This window comes from Lycorma delicatula, chromosome 13 (genome assembly GCF_047948215.1).
Source record: "Lycorma delicatula isolate Av1 chromosome 13, ASM4794821v1, whole genome shotgun sequence".
Taxonomy (NCBI): Eukaryota; Metazoa; Arthropoda; class Insecta; order Hemiptera; family Fulgoridae; genus Lycorma; species Lycorma delicatula.
This window is the reverse complement of record NC_134467.1, coordinates 51,731,703-51,737,787: the sequence shown is the minus strand read 5'-3', so window position 1 is coordinate 51,737,787 and position 6,085 is coordinate 51,731,703.

Here is a 6,085-nt window from a genome sequence, read left to right as displayed (position 1 = left end):
GACACTGATAATATTTTTTTTTTTTTTACAAAATTAATTAAGGAGATGGGGGACTTGCAATGCATACATAGATATCCAAAAAATACTTCTCAAAACATAAACTACCACCAATTAAAACTGAAATATATGTTTTTTTTTTTGTTTTTTTAATTTTGCTCTATCTCCCTTTCATTTAAATATTTCAAAAGTTTATACTTCATTTATATATATATACATAAAATAAAATTTTATTTTTCTTATTTTAAGGTTTATTTAAAAAGGTGTATATTTAAATAAAACTTTACTTAAGAAAATTTGTTAAGCTTAACCTAATTATGAATATTTAACTTTTTTTTTTAATATATTCCCGACCTAAAAAATATATATCCTATTTTTGTTTTTGAGTTCTAACTTTATTTATTTTTATTATTAAAAATAAATTTAATTTGGAAAATCATGCTATACTTTATCAGATTTTACTTAAAAGCACTAACGACTATAATCCACTGACGATTACTTAATACATACGTGTCACGTGATGATGATGACATGAAAGAATCAACATTATAAATACAGACAGATGAAACAGCACACTAATTGATAAAAATCCTTAATGAAGTAAATAGAAATATAAATAAAATATCATATTAACAAAGATTTTGAGAAAATAGATTATAATTTAAAAACATTCTGGGTGAAATAACGCCTTGAAAACAATAAATAAAAGGAAATAAATCAGTATTACAAAAAATAACCTTACCAAACAAACATAATTCTGGAAAATATAAACAGAATTCTCTGATTGTAATGATGTCCTACAGTGATAAAATAAGATATAAGTTTAAATAAAGGTACAATGAACACTTAAATCTCGTTATTTAATTGTTATCTATTTAACAGTTATTCATAGGATCTTCATAGACGGCTGACCTGCAAGCACAAGGAACTGGGGTATGAGCTGACCCATTCATTTACTGTTCACAAATTTTTAAGGCACACATGTGCGCACAGACACTGGTACCCTCCATGGAGTGCAACTATTCTGGAGAAGAGGATATCGCAGAACACACAGTGTTCATGTGCGATCCTGCAGCAAAGGGAAGCATGCTGGAGAGAATTCTTTGTGCTCACCTCAGAGAATATCATTAGGAATATACTGCAGCCAAATGATCAGGACCTGTGGTGTCCACAATGATTATGGAAAAACAGCAGGAGTGAAGAATTGTTCCTGAAGCTTCCTTTGGGCTGTGTTCATATCATAACAGGTCCAGCTTCAAATTGGATGAAGAATGAATTAAAATGTAGACATTAGTTTCAAAAACATTTTATTAATTAAATCGGTTTGGTTTGTTGTTAAAAATATCTGTTTTAAATAACGATCATTCAATTTAAATTTTTAATTTTTTAAACACAAATTTAACTAATTTTTAAATAAACAGCAAGGTTGATATTATGTTCACAAAATTGGATCTTTTTTTTTATGTCTTCAGTCATTTGACTGGTTTGGCGCAGCTCTCCAAGATTTCCTATCTAGTGCTACTCGTTTCATTTCAGTATACCCCCTACATCCTACATCCCTAGCAATTTGTTTTACATATTCCAAACGTGGCCTACCTACACAATTTTTTCCCTCTACCTGTCCCTCCAATATTAAAGTGACTATTACAGGATGCCTTAATATGTGGCCTTATAAGTCTGTCTCTCCTTTTAGCTATATTTTCCCAAATGCTTCTTTCTTCATCCATTTGCCACAACATCTCTTCATTTGTCATTTTATCCACCCATCTGATTTTTAACATTCTCCTATAACACCGCACTTCATAAGCTTGTAATCTTTTCTTCTCAGATACTCCGATCATCCAAGTTTCACTTCCATATAAAGCGACGCTCCAAACATATACTTTCAAAAATCTTTTCCTGACATTTAAATTAATTTTTGATGTAAACAAATTATATTTCTAACTGAAGGCTCGTTTCGCCTGTGCTATTCGGCATTTTATATCTCTCCTGCTTCGTCAATCTTTAGTAATTCTACTTCCCAAATAATAAAATTCTTCTACCTCCGTAATCTTTTTCCTCCTATTTTCACATTCAGTGGTCCATTTTTGTTATTTCTACTACGTTTCATTACTTTCGTTTTGTTCTTTTCATGTGGTTTTCGTTTATGTTTTTGTTTACTTTCATGCGGTAGTTCTTGTGTAGGACTTCATTCATAAGATTAAATAGATGCAATTTATCTGAAATTGCATCTTGGATAAATATTTTTGTTTGTACTAAGTCAAAGTATAAACAAACATTCTGTAGTAATAATAATTAGAAAGTATATATAACTACTTTTCTAGTAGATTCAAGTTGTAGTAATATGCACTGATGTATATTAGAGCTGATAATTTAACTAGATGTGTCTTCTAATGTGCAATAACACATTTTGTATGTTTTAACAAAAAGTATATTTAATGTTGAACTATTTTCTATAATAATGATTATGATCATATCATGTATGTACTCCACCAAGTTTTGATATGCTGTGATTCAATAACTGTAATTAACTCTTTTAGTGCCAGCTATTTTTTCAAAAATCAATAATAAAAGGTCTCAAGAATTTTCAAAAAAAAAAAATAATAATAAAGGGTGCCAAAAGTGATCATAGTTTTTTCTTATTTGCAAAATGTAATTAAGAAATAATTTATTTTAGCCAGTAACAACATTTTTTTCTTGTGAAGATTCTTACATTTATCTATAAAAAAAATTATATTTTGTATTATGAGAATCGTTCAATAATTAAACAGACAAATGGCAACAGCAGAAAAACTGTTTAATAGAACAGATTGTATAAAAGTTGGCTGCTGAATTTAAATATGGTCATATATTCATTCAAGAGGATAAACATTCCAGATACCCAAAAATCGTTATGACTGATGAAATAGTCACAAAAAACACATCATATTAAATGATATACACAGTAGTAAACTAACTAGCTTGCTGATATCGCAAACATCTGAATCGACTATACCCACTATAAATTACACAACGTTTTGAGAATGCAAAAGCTTTCTGCTCAATGGGTGCTGTGTCTGTTAACAGTTACCTAAAACTACATTTGACTGAACTCTACTCAAGGGTGTTAAGACTTATTTAAACCTGATTTCACCGAGTTTCTTGTATGTTTTATAACAGTACATGAAACATGGATTCATCATTCTATGCCAAAGACCAAACAATGGGAGACCTTGATGTGATGTTCATAGACACCTGGAAAAAGGCAGAACCATCTCTAGGAAGATTTACTTTATTACTGGTTTAGTTGAGTGTTATTTGGGCTAAACAAAAAAAAAAGGCTCTTTCACCACAACATTACATATACACACTCATCTCAGATTATTGCTGCAAAACTTTATGACCTACTCCTCAAAATGCTTCCTCATGCACCATATTCACCAGATTTGGCTTCTAAAACCTGAAGAAATAAATGGTTGTCTGAACGAAGATTCACTTCAAATGTTGAAGTCAAAGCTGGGAGAACCACTTATTTTTTAGACCTGGACAAATCGCATTATATGAGAGTATTAAAAAGTCGTTCTAAATATATCAAATTGCAAGATATATACATTAAAAAATATTAAAAGTTTCTGAAAAATCTTGTTCTTTTGTCAGTTTGAGAACATCCCAAATTCTTGACAATGACTGTTGCTTGAGATTTTCATTCTGTGTTTTATAATAAATTATGCTTTTTTTTAATATAATTTACCCTTTGTTATAAGCTGTTGCTATTAATTTTTTATTTTAATTACTTCTATTCTTGCTCTAATTTTGTTTTTTGAACTACTATATCATCAGTGCCTGATTTTATCACTAAGTTAGAAACCATAAATTTCTTTACTTTTTTTAATGGAGTCAAATCATTAACTAAAATTTGAAATATCTGTTTTATATTTAAATTATTAAATTCACTTGCATACTTATATGACTATCTCCTAATGTTATTTGTTCATTAATTATTCTCATAGGTAATAGATACTTCATTACAAGACAAAACATCTTTGCAGCTTAATTTTAACACTAATGAGGAAGTTGAAATTTAAGAAACTCATTCACAAACAGTAAAGACAGAGGAGATTGAATTACCAAGTCATGTGAGTAAAATATTTATACTATGTTGTAATTTATTCCGTTAAAAATAATTTATATTTATTATAATTAATTATAAAAGTAGTTAAAGATGTGGAAAAATTAGTATTACTATCATAATAATGCAATTGCGTTGAAGAGTGTCTTTGTTGTTCTGAAAGTTATTTACTATTAATGTGGCAGATTGGCGCTTTATTTACCAGTTGTTAAAACAGATAGTATGAGAGAATGAGCTGTGTTGAGCAGGCTCAACACACTAAAAAAAAACAATCTAAGCAATCTAAGTAAAACAATCTAAGCTTTTACCTTCTTTCAGAATAAATTGTGCTTAATTCTTTCTTTTCTTTTTTTGTTTTTAACAAAATTGAATAATATTTCTCATTAACAATTTTCTGAATGATAAGGAAAACCAAGGTAAATAGTAGCCGATCTTTAATTCTTTGGTTAGTGAAGAAAATTTTGTTACTTTTTTTAGTAATCTATATTTCTATTCCATACTCTGTATATTCTACCCAAGATTGCAATAGTGGACTATCAAGTTTAAGCAAATTTGTTTACTTTTTTGAAATTTTGAACCAAGTAATGTTTTTTAAATGTAAACATCGTTGACTACCAAATGAGCTGAAATTTCTTGTATTTCACAATTTTATAGAATTTAATATAATGTGTGTATTGTAAACAATGAGTTCATGTGGTATATTTCTACATTATTCCCATAAAATTACTAAAAATGATATATATATCCGCGTGTATTTATTTATAAAACTTATAAAAAATAACATAGGTTTAAGGGTTCATTCAATCATTTGGAATAACCCAATATGTTTCTGGGCATGGTTTTTTGTGGACTACTTACACAGGATGGGCGGAGTACCACAAGGAACTGTGGTGAAATTGACACGGCTGAGCATGTCATATTCTCATGAGTCAGATGGAGGGATCTGAGGACACAGTCGCTGGATCGATATGAGGTGCAAGTAAACTACATCATCAGAACAATGTTGGAATATAAAGAGAAATGGGATCGAATTTCTGGTGCCGTGACAACAGTAATCTGGATCAAAGCAGAGGAAGAGAGGATTAGGCAGGCTAAGTAGTTGTCGACCACACGCCATTGGGCTGGCTGAGACTGACGACGAGGGATGGTGGAAGGCGGTCAGCCTCTGCGGGTGGCTCCTCGGAGTCGTCGTCCGGAGATCGCGCCCTGGGGACACCGTCGCTGCCGTTCTGAGTCGGTGCTGGGAGTTCTCAACGGTTGCACGGAGGCTGTGTGTATGCATCACGGACATACGCAATCTAACAACATCTTACGGAACCTGTTAGCGAGCCTGACACATTGACCGTAAATGGGATTCTTCCACCTCTATGAAAAAAAAAAAAAAATAGTAACTCGAAGTGGGCTGCAACCGCGCGTTCCACGTAGAAATTCGAGAAGCGCGTTTGAACCTCACTAGTGAGTGCTTCACTATCGCGCGTTGGCCAGATGCCTGATCAAGCAATCTGTACTGGCCTTTTACATTTATCCTCCACCAACGTAAAAAAAAGTAACTAATTACTTATGAAATATTTAAAGTATGTTTTTATAAAAAATATATAATTTGGATCAGTTTGTCGTTACCGAAGTTTTTATTTTAATTAATATCATCGCCGATCGTCAACGATCAGAATCTATAAAGTAATGAAAAATGATTACTGGTTTGTTTAATTTATTAACGAAAATGTTGTTTGAATTTTTATGTTGAAATACGCTTGTTTTTTTTGTGTTTATTACTTTTACGTTCAACAAAACCATTATTACTATTATTATTAAATGTCGGAGCATTTTTTAAAAATAATTTAATTAAAAAAATCGTTTAAATTGTTTTTAATAAATAACAATCGCTTCCAACAATTTTATGAAAATTTCAATAAAGTCACTATTTTTTGCATTAAATCAATTGATTTAATGCAAATGAACATTTAAATTTAAATGTTCATT